Genomic DNA, 18,440 nt, shown 5'->3' with positions numbered 1-18,440 from the left:
TACCAATTCACCACTTTGTATAAATTTGGATTTGGCCCTAACATACGTGCATGGATCAAACTACTGTGTACCAGTCCAGAAGCTTCAGCCTGTACAGTATTAACAAAATTATCTCAGAACACTTCAAACTAAAACATGGTACTAGATAAGGATGCCCCTTGTTACCACTGCTATTTGCAATTGCCATTAAGCCATTGACTGTTCACTTTTTAAATGCATCAGAGATAAAAGAGATTTTCAGAGAAGGACTTGAACAGAAAATATCACTATATGCAGATGATATGGTACTATATACAGTATATCAGACCCACAAAATTCAGTGCCTGCAGCCCTAACTGTACTAGCAGAATTTCAAAAGATATCTGGACTCAAAATTAATTTGAACAAAGTGTGCTTTTTCCAGTGAGTTCTCTAGCAAACAGCATTAGATTGGACACCTTCCCTTTTATCATTGCAGATCAGTTTAAATATCTAGGGGTAAATATCACAAGTAAATATAAAGCTCTTTTTCAACAAAATTTTGCTGTTTGCATGGACAAAATTATACAAGACATGCATAGGTGGTCTACCCTTCATCTTACTTTAGCAGGGAGAATTAACACTATCACAATGAATATCCTCTCTAACTTTATGTTTCTATTTCAAAACATCCCCATATATATTAACAAATCATTTTTTAAGAAATTAGATTCAACCATAACCTCATTTATTTGGGATTCAAAATATTCACGCATACAAAGGAAGACCCTTCCATGACCTAAATCAGAAGGTGGCATGACTGTACTTAATGTTCAGTTTTATTACTGGACAGCAAATATACAAGCTATAAAAACCTGGACACTGACACAAACAGATGAACACACACTAGCTTGGTCCGTAATAAAAATGAAATCCTGCAGTACCTCTTTATATTCCTTGCTTTGTACACCAGTAAATACAAGTTATTGTCAATATACTAACACCCCAATTGTCCTTCATTCACTCAGAATATGTAACCAATGTAGGAATCACTTCAAGTCAGAGCATATTTTATCTGTGCCACCTCTACATGATAACCACCTTTTTCCACCATCTCAAGCTTACACAGTTTTTAATGTTTGGAAAACATATGGGATTAAATCATTTAGATATTTGTATATAAATAATGTCTTTGCATCCTATGAACAATTACAGTCTAAATTTAGTTTCCCATCAACACAATTTTTCCACTATCTCCAAATTAGAAACTTTGCTCAACAAAATCTGCCCAATTTTCCTCACCTCCCACCTATTTCTATTCCAGACGAGATACTGTTCAGTCTTGAAGATTCTGACAGCATTTCTATAATATATAAAACCATTTTAAAGTCCCTTCCTTTTAAAGATCCCAGAGTACAGTGGGAAAAGGATATTTTACTCAACATTTCAGAAGAGGAGTGGAAGGCAAACATGCACAGAATTCATATGCGCAAAGGATTACATTTTTCAACTTAAAAGTTTTTTATCAAGCACATCTATCTTGTTTAAAATTGTCCAAAATGCGTTCATTGAAATCGAGCTCCAGCTTCACTAGGCCACATGTTTTGGGCAAATTAACATCATTCTTGACAAAAATCTTTAAATGCCTATCAGACAGCCTCGGTGTCACAATCACTCCTAATCCATTAACAGCTGTGTTTTGGTGGATGTAAAGTGGAGAAAGACAAAGAAACTGTAATTGCCTTTATTTCACTATTAGCACATAGACTTATCCTGCTGAGCTGTAAGAATCCTAACCCACCTCTGTTAAGTCAATGGGTAACTGATGATATATACTATTTGAAATTGGGAAAAATCTAAATCTCTCTTATATGATCTGTTCAAAACTTTTTTTAAAACCTGGCAGGATCTAATCAATAATATTTTAGATTAAGCACTTATATTGGGGATAAAGACTCCTTTTTCTCTTTACTACTCTCAAAAGTTTTACTCTGGCTGCTGGCCTTTCTCTCTTTCTCATGGGCGGGGACTGAATTGAATTTAGTTTTGTTAAGTTTGACTTGATTGTATGGAATGTTACATGCTTTAAATAAATTCAATAAAAGGAGAAAAAATTAGAACCATTACATTCTTTGCAAATGAAAATGTTTCTATAGGCTTTAAAAAGTTTCCTAATATGTGATGTCACATACACATGCCTGGGAGAAAACATCAGGGCTTGTCAACTTGTAATTCCACCCCAGATCAAGGGATAGTGCCACCTTATAACACTACTCCCGTCTTTCCCTCTGCATATCTGTAAATCAACATCTTGAGGGCACATGATATCACTTCTGGCCCCGGGGCTCCTGGCCCCACCCCTTCTGCCTCATCACTTTCATATCTGGCACCATCGCCATGTTTTCTCCAGTCTTGTCATAAACTCATGCCCTCTTATACACGTTAATTTACTTTAGTATTCTGAAAACAAATTATACAGCGATCACCACTGGTACCCTAGCCTTTTATAATCTCTCTTTGTCTTTTGTTACATTAGATAAACAGAAACCTTCAACATATAGGCTGTCTAGCAGGATGAACAGATTAGGAAAATGTGAACATAGGCTTTTTACTGCATGCAGCAAGAGTGCTTTTAAAATCACAAACCCATTGGTAGTGCACAAATCTGTTGTCATCTATGACCATAGCTATTTGTGGAGCCTGTTACAGATCTAAATAAATTACCTTTGTATAGATGGTTCTTTTGGAAGTCAAAAATGGTTCCCCTGTATCATTGCACTGAAGAAACACTCTGGCACCTTTATTTTTAATAGTGCATCTATGAACTACTGTACAAAATCACCTTCTTCCTCTTAGGCAGAGTGGTAGCTGTGTGCCTAAAGTATCTGGGCTGGTAACTTGAAGGTTGCTGGTTCGAATTGCAGCAGTGGCAGAAAGAATGCTACTCATTTGGGCCCTTAAGCAAGGCCCTTAAACTGCAATTGCTCCAGAAGGCTGTACAAATAGCTGACCCTGCACTCTGACCCCAAAACTATATAGAAAATAAACTGGGGTACGTGAAAAATGACAGATTGCTAATAGAAAAAAATGTATATGACAATTACAAAAAATGTTCTTCTCTTTGTCCCTATCATCAGCCTCTCCCTTCAATTATGTTTGTAAAGGTCTCTCTCTGTCATTATAGCAACCGTTAAAGACATTCTTTTCAAGTCCTCCAGATGTATTTTAAGAAGAGCAACTTGGAAATTGCAGTTTGTTTTTATGGGCAACTCAGAAGCATCATCAGTGGAAGGAGAGGGATGTACACAGAGAACAGAGATCAGCAGCCAGAATTCACAGGGTCGCACTGAAGTCAGACTCATTAAACAATGCCAAGGCAGAGTATTCCTGATATTTTCACAAAGTTCAGACAACCTTAAAAGTGTAAGGTGAAGTTATGACACTGCACATAATGCAGCAAGGGCATCACCTGCCTAGCAGCACATAGTTCCATAAATAGAAAGACAGATGGTACTTTATTTTTCCCAAGGGGAACTTTAACATTTACTAACCAAACTATCCCAAAATAGCAAAGTCTATTATAAAAATATATAAACTAAATGGTTCAGTCGTCATATTATCATCAAAGCTCTGACCTCCAACTGTCATGAAAAAAGATGAACTATATCAAATCAAAAAATCAAATACTGTACAAATAACAAATAAGTTACTTCCCTAGTCTTAGCAGTCACTCTAGGGGTCACTGAAGGGAGCATGGAACCATGATTAAGGCAGACTGAAATCTTCAAGCCTCCTAGCCACAATTCTCCCCTGCAAGCCTTCAAAAGCCAGGCCTCTGGACTGCTTTACTTAAAAATGCCGACCTGGGCCTTCCACAGTAGGACTGTGTGCTGACAGCTACTAAGCGGGTGGGTAATGACCAATCTCTAATTTGTCTTCCTGGCGTTCACAAGGTCACACTCTTTATGTATTGCCTTCATCTGGCCAGGAGGTGTTTTGACCTTAGGACAACCATCCATGGTCATTTTCCTCACTTTCACAGCATCCATAGCAGTCACTGGGTCACCTGCCATCTAGTGTCCTGGATCCCCCAGTTCCTCCAAGGTCATATTTGTCTGCCTCCCTCTTATGGTCTTGCTGGTCTCTTTCCTCCCAGTATTCCCTTGCTGTTATGTATGTTTGCATTTATTGGTATTTTAGTTTTATTATTAATTGTGAGTTGTTTTTATGTTATTTCTGTTAGTTTCAGTGTTTTGTCCCCTTAAATGTGCCTCAATTCCCTGTGTTTTGTGAGTAGGGCCCCAGGAGGCGGGGCCACCCTCATGTCATCACAGCTGGCTCCTCCTTCTGGCTGTTTAATTTCCTGTCAGAGGTGCGACCCAGCAGTCTAGTACTGAAGCTGTTTGGAGTCATTTTTAAATATAATTTTCTTGAAGATTTTATTTGTTTCTGACAGATATTTCTGGTCTGTTCTTGAATTGTATTTGGGATTTGTTTGTTTGGGTCTACCTTTTAGGCAACTCCTTTTTGCACTTTTGAGCATTCTTGAAATATTTTTTTTACTTTGATCAATGAATCTTCCATTTATTAAGAGTATTTGGTTGCCCTTTTGTACACAAGCCAGAGTTTCATGGTCATTCTCTTCCTTGTGGGGTGTTTTGATATATTTTTGGAATGTCTGTGCATTTTGAACTTCTAAGCCAGCTTCCCATTTTTGAAGACTTATAGGCTGGAAAGCATTAGTTAGCAGTTAGAGTAAGCTGGATTGTGGTCGGCCTCATCTGGGCAGGCTGGTAAAGGTCTTGGCCTGCCTTTTGTGGAGCATTTCAGAGGCCTGTTGCCCATGTAAAAGCTTACATTTATTTTAGCACTTGCTTTTTTGTGACACACACACATACACACACCTGCTAAGTCATGACAATCTTGTATATGTAGGCTTTTGTGTTTTTTTTAATAATCTAAAATGCAGGTTTTTGCATTCCTGTTCCTAATAGAACCCTAACGTAATGACAAAGAAAGTTCGTAAAATATCAGCTTTTTGTCATCTGCATATGTAGCTCTGTAAAAGGTTGACAGAGTAATGTACAAATTGGACTTTGCATTTTAAACTGGGCTTCAAGGATCAGCAAAAATGGCTTTAATAAAAATATCAATATGCATTTCACAGAAAATGGTGGGTCCTTTAAAGTAAAATAAAATAAGAAAACCCAGTACTGGTTAGGTGCGGAAGCTACAGTAGCTGCAGGGACTGGGCTTCGCTTCTTATATGTCACTGCCTGCATGCAGTCTGCGTTGTGTCCATATTCTCCGATTAGGGCACACTCTTAATAATACTGGTTCTTTACTGGCTTTTTCGTGGCACAAATTAGATGTGTTTTTGTCAAGGAGTGAGATGCGCAACTGATTGTAGTGTGCTGCTGCTACATGCATACTTGAGCCAATGTCAAGGGCGCACGACCGGTTTGAAAACATGGAGTGCTATCTGGTGTTTGTTTAATGGAAAGGGAGAACTTTGTAAGTTTATAAATAATACAGGGAAAGCTAAAAATGCAATAGTTATTATTATTCAACGTAAGTCAATTTAGTCTTGAATAGCCTAACATGGATCACTGAATGCAAACTCGGAACATTTACATACAATTATGTTAGAAAAACCAGTAAAATAAAAATAAAATGTTTAAGAAAGTGATTCCATCATGATTTTTAATTATATCATCATTGAGGAAAGGAAAAAAAATAGGCAAATTACTCTATATTAGCATCGAAAAAAGTAAAGGCTGTATAGCCTTCACCACGTATCTGAAGAAAAGCCTGCACAGACAGAAGGGTAACAAGTAGACTCCACATGGACTGAGACTGGGCAAGGATTTAAACAAAAACTCCTGTGAGTCTGCAAATCTAGCCAACGCACCAACTTGCTCCCTCGGAATGGAATGAAAGGCAAAAAATTGTTTGCATTTTTATTTCGGGAAAGGATTAGAAGTGTCTAAGGGTGGATCACTCCTCACTCAGGGCACTGATTGAGACCGACGTCGCTCCAAGGGAGCACCAAACTAGATTTACTGTTTTTAGTGCTTCGCGTCACCATGTTCCTGACCTTGGGCTTGGCTCTGCTTCTGTTAAGTTTCTTTCATTTTGATAGCTTTGGCCTTGCTTATTATTTTTGACTGACAACTTTTTTAGCACAAAGGCTACCTAACCTCTACCACTCAAAAAAAATTAATTGCCGTCTAGTGACCCTTAAAGAAAATTTACTGTGTTTTGTTTTTTTTTTTTCCAGACCTGCTAAGTCATGACAAGCTTGTATATTAAGGCTTTTGTGTTTTTGATGAAAAAACATTTCTTTTAATAATTTGCATTTCAGTTCCTAATAGAACCTTAATATAATGACAAAGAAAGTTAATAAAATATCAACTTTTTTGTTATCTGCATATGTAGTTCTGTAAAAGGTTGACAGAGTAATGTATAAATTAGACTTTTGCATTTTAAACTGGGCTTCAGCAAAAATGGCTTTAATAAAAATGTCAATATACATTTCACAGAAAAAAGAAAAAAAAAATAGGAAAACCCAGTACTGGTTAGGCGGAGAAGCTACAGTAGCTGCAGGGACTGGGCTTCACTTCTGATAAGTCCCTGTCTCATGCAGTCTGAGTTGTCTCCATATTCTCTGATTAGTGTGCACTCTTAATAATACTGGGTCTTTACTGGCCCTGCTCTGGTTTGTGTGGTTTCTCAAAAAGCCATTGCTTGACAATTAACCACTTCATTCTGGGAAGGTTTCTTTTTGTATGAAATTGGTTCTTTGGCCTTTGAAAAGGTTCCTACTATGTGGTCCAAACAGAATTCTTTAATCTGTAGTGAGCTACCTAACAGGATACTAACAGATCAAGAAAACCTGAACTTAACTGTGTTATTGTATGCAGCAAGAGTCCTTTTGAAATCAGAATCCCATTAGTATTTCACAAATGTCACTCTTAAAAATAAAAGTGCCAGTCTGGTTCTTCAGAGCAATGCCGCAGGGGAACCATTTTTGGTTCCTAAAAGACCCATCCACATGAAGGTTCCAGAAAGAACCATTTATTTATTTAGATGCATGCGTAACAGGCCCCATATAGCACATAACCACGAATGGAAGATGGTAACAGATTTGTGAAACACTAATGGGTTATTATTTTAAAAAGACTATTGCTGCATACAATAACACAGGCATAGTCCAGGTTTTATTACTCTGTAGGTAGCCTACCATACATTAAATATTTCAGGTTTTTCTTTCTACATATTAGGAAGTTTTTTCAAAGCACGAAGAACCAACTTCATATGCAGAGAACCCTTCCCAGAATGAAATGGGGCTTTGTCAAATAATAATTCGTAAATCAGCGAAACACATTTTAATTGAATTAATTGAAACTTTTCTATAATCTTGTAAAAGCAAAAGGAAGAGGGAATTGTTAAGGCATTCTATGTGAAAAAGTGGACCCAGCAAGGACCAAAACTGCAACAGCACTGTTGTAGTGCAGACCAGGAGCGCATGATGCCCAGTTGGCAGGGACTGTGGCAAAGTTGTGAGGAAAGGCCACAAAAATATGAGAGCTTTGCTCCAACACTCTGCATTAAGCCCCAGAAACAATTACTCTTGAGCAACTAATGTACCCTTAGGATGTTGGGGGGTAATGGGAAGTGTGACTTTAGGTGGCCACAAGGAGACTCATCTAGGACATATTTCCACATTATAATGGCTAGGTGTTTGGAGGATTGAATGGCCCTTTACCAAAAACGTGGGTTTTTTAGTTAGTGGGGACGCCTGGGGCTGTTATAAGGCGCTCTTACATAACAATCCCAGGATGTCCCTAGGGTTTTTTAACTCTGGAATTACCAGCTAAGCTTCTCCCCAGAAGTGGTTCCAGGATGGAAAGTATCAGAACCTCTTTACCTCAATTTAGATAAAGGAAGAAAGATAGAAGGGATAACCCAGAGAGACACAGAGATACATCCTGGTAGGCAATGGGACAATAATCCTAGAAGAAAGCGAATTACCAGCTGTTTAGTCAAGCATTGAGAGCTATGAGGTTTATTATTTTTTCCTTCTTTGACTCCATACTGTATTCTTCTGTTTTCCATTTTTTTATAGTAAATATTGTTTTGCCTTCCTGGTGCACTTAGAGTTTAGTGTGTACTGAAGAGCATCCCCCCTTTGGCCACAAAGGATAGAAGGAGATAATGAAGTAAAGAAAGTAAAACTTCTGAAATGAAAAATAAAAACAAATGTAGGGAAATAAAGTCAAAGAGAACTATTCTTAAGTGCCTAATAGTTAAGGTAACAATCTTCAGAAGGAATAAGTCATTGCAATTTCAAAAACTGAACAAAAAAGTCATTTTAATAACATCCTTAATAATGGCAAGAAAGTGAGATGTCTAAGCTGAAAGTTTTTTGTTAAACTGCTGTGTTATCGGAATGGAAAAACATTCATTTTGATTGCTGAGAAGATCACCACAGATATGCCACTATTTTGAACAGATTTAAAAGCAGAGCAAAGTTCACCTTATTGTAAAATACAATGGATTCATTTTTTCACATTTTGTTATGTCGCAGCCTTGTGTTAAAATCATTTAAATTCATTTTTCTCTACATTGGACAACTCCCAACTCCCAATAAATGACTACATGAAAAGAGGACTTTAGTACAAAAAATAAAAACTGAACTATCACATTGACACAAGGATTCAGGCCGTTTGCTATGGCACTCTGCAATCTGGCTTAGGTGCATCCCATTCTATTGATCATCATTGAGCTGTTTCCACACTGCATGATAGGCCCCAAGGGAATGTTAAAAATTTCTAATCGTCTTCGCTCATCCCATGACAACCTTCAAGTTCCCAGCTCGTCCAAAAGGCAGATGATATGAGCAGAATGCTCAGGTCTGTGTCTGCGATGACAGCAGCATATATCTGATTTAAAAATTAATTTAAGATTAACAATAACATGCCAGAGACCAAATATTAATATTAATAATTTAAAAAATTGGAAAGTTATCCCAAAAAGGAGAAGAGCAAGAGAGAGCTAATGTAAAAGGCAGCCGGCAAGGCGGCTTCTAGAAGTAAAAGTCCAGTTGTGGTAAATTCAATTGACTGGACATGCCTAGAAGAGGCACACACCTGTCCATGGAATGTCCCACAGCAGACAATTTGTGTCTTAGCAAAAACCAAGTCATGCATTTGAAGGAATTACCTGCAGAGCTTAGAGAGAGGGCTAATTTGAAGCCCAGATCTGGGGAAAGCTACCAAAACAACAACAAAGCTACAGCATTGGAGGTTCCCAAGAGCACAGTTGCCTTCCTAATTTAAGATGTTTAGAACAACCACAACTTCTAGAGTCAGCTTACTCGCCAAACTGAGCGATACTGGGAGAAGGACCATGGTAAAAGAGATGACCAAGAACCCAATGGTCACTCTGTCTGAGCTCCGGGCAACCATGTGGAGGTGGAAGAAACTTCCAGATGGACCACCACTACTGCAAGACTCTACTGATCTGGGGTTTATAACAGAGTGTCCAGACATAATACTGTGCTCAGTAAAACACCCATGGAAGCCCACTTGGAGTTTGCAAAAAGGTACTAAAAGGACTCTCACACTGTGAGGAACAAGATTCTCTGGTCTGATGAAACCAACATTAGTATTATGTCCAGAGGAAACCAGCCACAGCTTATCACCTGTGCAACAACATTCCAACAGTGAAACATAGTGGTGGCAGCAGCATGCTGTGGGATTGTTTTTCCATGGCACGTACTGGGAGACTAGACGGGGTGAACTGAATGTTTTCAAAGTACAGAGATATCCTTAATGAAAACCTGCCCCAGAGCATTCTGGACTACAGGCTGGGCTGAAGGTTCCCCTTGCAACAAGACAATGATCCTAAGTACAATGCAAAGACAACACACAAATGGCTCTGGGACAACTCTGTGAATGTTCTTCAGTGGCCCAGCCAGAGTCCAGACTTGAGCCCAATCAAACATCTCTGGAGGGACCTGAAAATAGCTGTACATTGACAGTCTCCATCCAACCTGACAGAACGTGAGAGGATCTGCAAAGAAGATAATCCCCAAATCCAGGTGTATGAAGCTTGTTGCATCAATCCCAAGAAGCTTCCAGGCTGTAATCACTGCCAATAGGGCCTTCAACTAAGTACTAAGTAAAGGTCTGTCAACTCGATATTTCAGTTATCTATTTTTAATATATTTGCACAGATTTCTAAAATCCTGTTTTTTTTTCTTTGTCATTCAGGGGTATTGAGTGTTGCTTGAGGTATGGATAAAAATAATCCACTTTAGCACCAAGAATACAATAATACAATATGAAAAAGGTAAAGGTGCTTGAATACTTTCTGAATCCACTGTAATAATGGCAGTTAGAAAGCAAACCAATTTCTATTAAAAAGATGGCACAGTGGACTGAAGAAGCATCAGTGGTAAACAGACATAAATCAAAAAGGGAAGAAAACATTTCAGTAAAAGGAAAATTTCACTCCACTTGTCTTGAAGCTAATAAAATAGATGTACTGTAGGGAGAAAGTTAAAAGGAATGACGCAAAGGAACATCTCTGTGGTAAAGTCTGGGTTAAAGGCAATTCAAATAATGTGGCCAAGGGAGGCTAGTGTTTGGTGGACCTCATGTGTGTGAATCTCATCCTGAATAGAATTTAGTGATGGGGGTCAGAGTATATAGGAGTGTGTGCAAGTTCAAATTAAAATTTGTGAAGAAGCCTTTTGAAGCAATCATTGCACAGATAGGTCTATGGCCTAATCAAAATATCACTTAGAGAAATTGTCCTCATGAGGTGGGGGTTAAAGCACACCAATAAACCAAGCAAGGAGGATTGTAAATCTAGAAGTACTGGAAGATAAGCAGATGTTGCAAATTTAAAAAATGAGCAGAGTGGCTGGCGGTTTACTTTCCTGGATGGCCATTTAATTCAGAGAAGGTGCAGGACATGAAGCCCGTGACAATGGGAGGTCACCCAATTCATTATCTGGATCTTAAACATTGTCAGGATATCTTTTGAAAGTTTGAACTGGAAGGCAAGATCATTTTTCTTTCATTTAAAATGCTTAGGTAGTTAGGCTAACTGTTTGGATCAGCCTAAATGACTTCTGGAGGACGGTCCTCCTCTTGAGACCTCCTTTAAAGAAATGCACATCATTTTTAGAGTGTATTACTATGGTTAGAGCTGCTGTCTCACCAGGCCAGGTCTGTATTTAGTTCTCAGACGGTCACCGTCACTGTGTTGAATTTGTGTGTTATCATGTCTTTGGTGGTTTGCTACTCATATTTTTCTTTCTCATCCAAAGGTTCTCCATGTGAGATTAGTTGGGAGCTCTAAATTGTCCCTAGTGCGTTTCTTCCTGAATGTTCCTTGTGAATGACTGGTGCCCAATGCAGGGTTTCCTCCATGATGACGCCAGAAAATTGTTTGACGGTAGATTCAATTTCATAGCTGATGTATCGATGAATCCTTTTTAGAATTTGTTTTACCTTTCTTCACGTGAACCCTTCAGAGTAATTTCATGTCTCGGCATATTTTGACTTTGCCCTGAAGTCTTTTTAAGCTATTTTGTCTCCTTCTCCATTTTCATTATCTCTTTTACTGTCCTCTGCTAAATGTTTACCTAATGTATCCAAAGCTATTTTGTTGACGTAAATGAGTAACATGCTAACACAGGTCTCTGCGGAATTACACTGACATCCTCACCCCAGGATCTCCTCTAATCTGTCTCCTTAGCTTGTTGAGTCCAATTCAGATGTGTACAATCTCTTAAACTTCCAGCTAGAGGATTAGGCTTCTGTGTGGAACCGTATAAAAGGCTTTGTGAAAGTCTAAGTAAACTGTGTTGTGTGCTTTGCTTTTGTATAAAGCTCCTGTTCCTTGTTCAAACAAATCTCACAATGGATCTGCCCCTCCTAAATCCTTGTTGTCTATTTTTTACAAAACGTGTCACAGACCTTTTCTATATTGGCAGCTGCTTCAAGTGCTGCAAGACATCTAAGAACATTTTACTGAGTTTGAAGTGGTTGAGATAAAGATGAATTATAGCACACACACCCCCATATGCTCACATGCTGAGCAGATTAGTAGATACAAATCAACTTAACACATACATTTTTGTGATATGGAAGAAAAACATGAAGCGCCCAGTGAAAAAGCCACACAGACACAGGAAGAGCAAATGGCTGCCATTGTGGAGCTGTGAATCAGCAATGCTAAACACTACCACTTCAGACAGCCCTCCATTTATTTATGGTTTTCTAAATTACAGTAATTATAAGTTGGTACAGTGATGATTGCTGTAGCTACAACCAGAAACTCAGGTTTAATGCCTAGTTTGAGTAAGTGTAGTTTGCATGTGTGTCATGTTACATGTTGGTAGGACATGCGCATCAGATTTTTACTGTACTCTTACACATGCCAATACTAGCACAACTGCAACTACTACTGCATTCTCCTCATTGGGATTGTCTTCGTTTGGAGGTTTTTACTCATTTGGAAAATTGTAAAGAGAGTGATGTGCTGCTTAGATTAAAAAAGCTGAAATCATATAAATCGGTTGGATCAGATTACATTTTTTCTCATGTGCTTACATAAACTAATGGCTACATATATGTGTCATTAATGCATATTTTTCAAAAATATTAGAAGTTAGCAAATGATGTTGCATTACATAAAAAAGCAGATGGTCTGATTCATTAAACCAGCAGCCATATCACCCATCTGCATTTGAGAACAGGTAATCCACCTTGAGCTAAGCATGTTTGGGCCTGACCAGAACTTGAATGGGATACCAACCTAGAAAAGCTTGGGAAAGCTTGAAAAAGTGTGGGATGGGATGGGAATGGGATACCAACCTGGAAAAGTGTTGGTGAGGCCAACAGGGGGCACTTACCCTGTGATCTGTGGATCCCAATGCCCAAGTGCAGTGATGGGGACAAAGATTGTTAAAACTGGTGCCATCTTTCAAATGACACGCAAAACAGAGGTCCTGACACTCTATGGTCATAAAAGATCACTGAGCATCCTTTGAAAAGGATAAGATGTACCCCGATGTCCTGGCTAAATTTCTTATTATGTCCTCCTCCGTTGTAGGCCCCTAATCATCTCCTATCTCTAATTGACTAAGTATCTCTCTCACCATTTCAGCACCTAATAGGTAATGTGTGGTGAGCATACTGGTGTAAGAATGGCTGACATCGCGTTATCAAGGTGGGTACTATACATTGCTGGTGGCAGAAATTGCTCCTCATTGACTATGTAAAAGTGCCAGAGGAGTTAAAAAAGAGCTAAATCCATGTAGTTAATTTATTAAGAGAACATCCCAGAGATAATTGATGGGTTAAGGAATTGCCTTGGGAATTCCTACAACGGTGTTTTCTAGGGATGCACCGATACCACTTTTTTGGAAAACAAGTATGAGTACGAGTACTTGCATTTCAGTACTCGCCGATACCGAGTACTTGCCGATACCGAGTACTTAATAAAAACATGATTTAAATTTACAGGTAACAGCTTTAGTCATATAATTTAACAAAAAAAACAAGAAACTCTCGTCTATCCACTGGGAGGTTAGGCTAATTAGCGACACGGGGCTAACACTGCTTGTCCAAATATCCGTGGTGAAACTAAACGCAGAGGAGGCTTGCAGTAGGCTGTGGATATGTTTTTTCACGGAGTCGTGTAGTTTAGGCAGCTCCGTGTCAGTCATGTAGTGGCGGCTTGGGACATCATATCTGGGCTCCAGAACATGGAGGAGACGCAGGAATCCCAAATTTTCTACCTCCGAGAGTGGCTGGTCACTCAATGCAATGTACTCGATAATTGCCTGTGTTATTTTCACAGCACGTGGATTGTCTCTGGACATTTTCTCTCGTCTTGCAAGAGTTTGCTGCAGCGTGGGTTGTGTTGGTTTAGAAGCATGGGTAAACTCTTTGTACTCGTTGTCGTGTTGGGATTTTAGGTGCTTGATTAAATTACTTGTGTTAAATGCGCTACCTTTTGAGCCTCCTCTGGACAATTTCGCTGAGCACAATTTGCAGTCCGCCTTTGTTTTGTCGTCTTCAATCACTTTGAAATAGTTCCACACGGCTGACATGTCTCGCCTCGCCTTCTCCCCGCTCTGAGCTGCAGCCAGGGCCTGGGGGCGGGCACTCGGCGCCTGTGATTAACCCCTTACACGCCGCTCAAACATAGACATTTCTCAGACCGTGGTATCGGTCCCCGTATCGGGGGACTTTTAACGAGTACGAGTACTTTAGAAAATGTGGTATCGAGGCTGATACCAGATACCCGTTTCGGTATCAGTGCATCCCTAGTGTTTTCTAGAACATCACCTAAGAGCTCCTGATATCTCTGCACTCCTGCAACACAGCCCAAGTCACCTGCTCAATGTAATTGTTACAAAGGACATGTGTGAAAGGGTTATGGCTTCTGGAATGTTGGAGACCTCAGTTTCTGTAACTATTGTCCCCTCACTATCCTTCCATTACGCTATCAACAACAACATTTATTTATATAGCACATTTTCATACAAAAAGTAGCTCAAAGTGCTTTGCATAATGAAGAAAAGAAAAATAAAAGACAAAATAAGAAATTAAAATAAGGCAACATTAGTTAACATAGAAAAGGAGTAAGGTCCAATGGCCTGGGTGGACAGAAAAAACAAAAAAAACTCCAGAAAGCTGGAGAAAAAAATAAAATCTGTAGGGGTTCCAGGCCATTAAACCGCCCAGTCCCCTCTGGGCATTCTACCTAACATAAATGAAATAGTCCTCTTTGTAGTTAGGGTTCTCACAGAGTCACTTGATGGTGATGGTCATACAGACTTCTGGCTTTTAATCCATCCATCATTTTTGGAGCATCATGGTACTTAGAGTAGATGGTGCTGGCGCAAGCCACCACCAAAAGGACACCGGAAAAGGAAACAGAAGAGAGAGTAGGGGTTAGTACAGATTTTAGAGCCACCATGAATAGTTATTATAATGAATTGGATATACAGAGTATCAGGATTAAATTACAGTGGAGTTATGAGAAGGCCATGTTAAAGTAATGTGTTTTCAGCAGTTTTTTAAAGTGCTCCACTGTATTAGCCTGGCGAATTCCTACTGGCAGGCTATTCCAGATTTTAGGTGCATAACAGCAGAAGGCCGCCTCACCACTTCTTTTAAGTTTTGCTCTTGGAATTCTAAGGAGACACTCAGTTGAGGATCTGAGGTTGCGATTTGGAATATAAGACGTCAGACATTCCGATATATAGGATGGGGTGAGATTATTTAAGGCTTTATAAACCATAAGCAAAATTTTAAAGTCAATCCTGAATCAGCCTGTGAGTGCCTTTAGTGTTGATGGCCCAATTCAACTGGCACCACTTTTCCAGTCACCATTGCAGGCCTTCCCTATCAGGATGCCTCTTGTCTCTTGCCTCTTGTATTGCACCTAACTGCCCACAGCCCTGGTCCAGACACCCTTCTGAGACAATGGATATTTTACAAGTTTGTTGTTGCTTAGTAGATTGATCGGTCATATGATTACTCTGATGCTTCTTTGTGGATAAAAAACGTGTGATATCTACAGGTGAACTGACATCATTTGTACTTCTGTTTCTTTCATTTCAACAGCTGACTCCAAGTCAATTTGATGAAGTTGAAAGAACTCACAATCACGTTTTCTTCATCACATTTATTTTATTTTATTATATAAGCAACTGTTTAATGAATTCTGACTGCAGCCATCTCAGACCACTAAATCACTCTTATCTTTCCCCTTCTAACAGGACTTGTGGTGTTTAAAGCATATGTATTACTTGCCAGGTTATTCCCAGAGCCTGGATTTCATTCTTGACATATTTCTAACAGATGTGTTCTTACTAATATTTTATTTCTTGTCATCAATCACAACACCCATGATTCTATGATTTAAATGTAATCTTAATCCCAAGATAATGTTGTGGCCTCTAGGTTTTGCCTTAACTTAAAATACATAATCTTTACTTTTAAGTTTCTTAAAGCATTGTCTATACCCAAAATCTATCAAAAACTATTCATTTAGTTATTAGCACGTAGTCATCAGATCCCCAAGGTTACAATGAACTAGAAACCCTATACTAGAAAGAGGAGGCAAAAGTACCCATTTAAGACCATAAATCTCATGCATAACAGCGTGCATAGAATTCACACTAAAACATGGCGTATGGACAAAAGCGAAAATGTGCGTACACACAAAAAAATTCAGATGCATAAATCTGTGCATACGCCAACTTCCACGTTCTTCCGCTACATAAATCCTGGTCAGTGTGAAAAGTAACGCACGTGCACGCACCTGTCACCACTCCCCAACTCCTCCCAGAATTACACTTCTTTGAATATGCAAATCAATATAAATAGCCTTTAAGCTCAGCGTTCTGTGAAAAGACAATGGCAAAAACACAAGGGAAAATAGAAGAATTTCAGCGAATACCAAGTGGGGGCAAGTAAAAACGTAGTATTTGTTGGTTTTAACAGTGGTATAAACAACAAAAGGAAGTTGATCGAGTGACATAGAGTGTCAGAGAAACTCAAAAGCTCAAGTTCACAAAGTCGCACAGTACCTGAAATAAAAAAGAAGTTGTCAGATATCAAAGTCGCCGTGAAAAGGTGAGTCATAGCCCACAGTCGGAGTGTCATATGGAAGCTTATTAGGGTACATAGAAAATAAAAAAAAATAGGTAAACAGTGGGAAAAAAAGCTCGAAATGTCAACTTTAATCACATAGTTTATTTTGTCATTAAAGTAGAACATCATAAACAAGTCAACTCAAGTCTCGTTGGTTTGCATGCACTGGTATAGTGCGTTGCCGCACCCACTACACAACGAAACAATCCCACCCTTCCGGAAATGACCCTCTATCTGCCGCAGCCAGGTGTTACGTGGGCGACCCTTTGGCCTGGTCCAGCCACTCGGGTCCCCAACAATGAGGATCTTATGAGCTGGATCACCCTCTGGGAAACGATCCACATGGCCACAGTGCCGTAACTGAGGCTCTCTCACAATGCAGGTAATGTGCCATATTCAGGACTCCATGAGCAACCACTCATTCGACACAAAGTCAAACCAGCGGTACCCAAGGATTTTCCGGAGAGACACAATACCAAAGGAGTCCAGTCTTCATCGCAGGTCACTGGACAGCGTCCATGTCTCACAACCATCTAGCAAAACAGGAAGCACCAGGACTCTAAAGACTTGGACCTTCATCCTTTTGCATAGATATCGGGAGAGCCACACATCTCTTTCCAAACGACCTCATAACCCCCCATGCCCTTCCAATCCGTCTACTGACTTCATAGGAAGAGTCACAAGAGACATGAATGTCACTGCCAAGGTAAGTAAACCTCTCGACAAGGTTGATACTCTCTCTGCAAACAGACACACTGCTAATGTTTGTGCCCAAGAGGTCATTAAAGGCCTGGATCTTGGTTTTTATCCAGGACACTCACAAGCCCAAACACTCAGTCTCTCGAGCGCCCCAATCAGAGCCTCCATTGACTCTGTCCCTTTCACTTATTGGCTTTCAGTCTTTCACATGTGATGTCAAGATGCATTGCATGTAAAAACAAATTGTGTCATCTATTCTACAGGATTTTTAGTCATAAATATTGAACGTTTAATAATTATGATTGAAAATCATGATACCAACAACCAATAGTTGTCCATAAAGTTGAAGCTTGCCCAAAACTGGGAGTTATCCAGTAATGTGTGCCTAACATTTGGTTAATTGACATATCCAAATTAGCTTTGATAATGTTGTGTTATTTATATCCTCCTCTGAAATGCAATTTTTTTTAGGCTCCACCTGAAAATTTCCAGACATATTTCTTAGGATGCTACAAGTTTTTCAGCATGCTTTCTGTTTTGTTATATTGGAGATTTAACCAGTACTCATGATGGCTATGGGTAGGCTTGCCATGCAGTTTTAATTTTCTCGATTCTTCAATGCAGTGGGTGAAGCTTAAAGTCATCATGCAAATATATGCAAATTCGAGTAGGATAGTCATTGAAGGAAATAAAAAAGAGACATTTTTTACTGCACCCATCCATGTGTGGAGTCTTTACCAACAAAAAAGAGGATCGCTTTATGTTATCTTTTGTTTACAAAGCAGTGGCACTAAGCATAAAGGTAAAACTTATAGACATGAGTTCTGATTTTAATTTAACTTTATTAAGTACAAAGAAAACCTTTCTTGTGCTTTCCCATTCATTGCATTAATTTCTTAAATTAAAAGGGGAATATAAGAAGTGTAAAAAAGTGTGGTCTTGAACATTATTGAGCAGCATGTAACTCGAAGTCCACTGGCCCAGTCAATGATAGTTGGGACCTTTCAAGCGGGTTAAGGTTTTTTGAAATCCAGAGTCGTTCCCCAGCTCCGCCATCACGGACTGATGACTTGACTCTCCCCTGAACGTCAATAC

The sequence above is a fragment of the Erpetoichthys calabaricus genome, chromosome 8, assembly GCF_900747795.2.
Source record: "Erpetoichthys calabaricus chromosome 8, fErpCal1.3, whole genome shotgun sequence".
Taxonomy (NCBI): domain Eukaryota; kingdom Metazoa; phylum Chordata; class Cladistia; order Polypteriformes; family Polypteridae; genus Erpetoichthys; species Erpetoichthys calabaricus.
The sequence above is the reverse complement of the archived record's forward strand: the minus strand, read 5'-3'. Positions refer to the sequence as shown.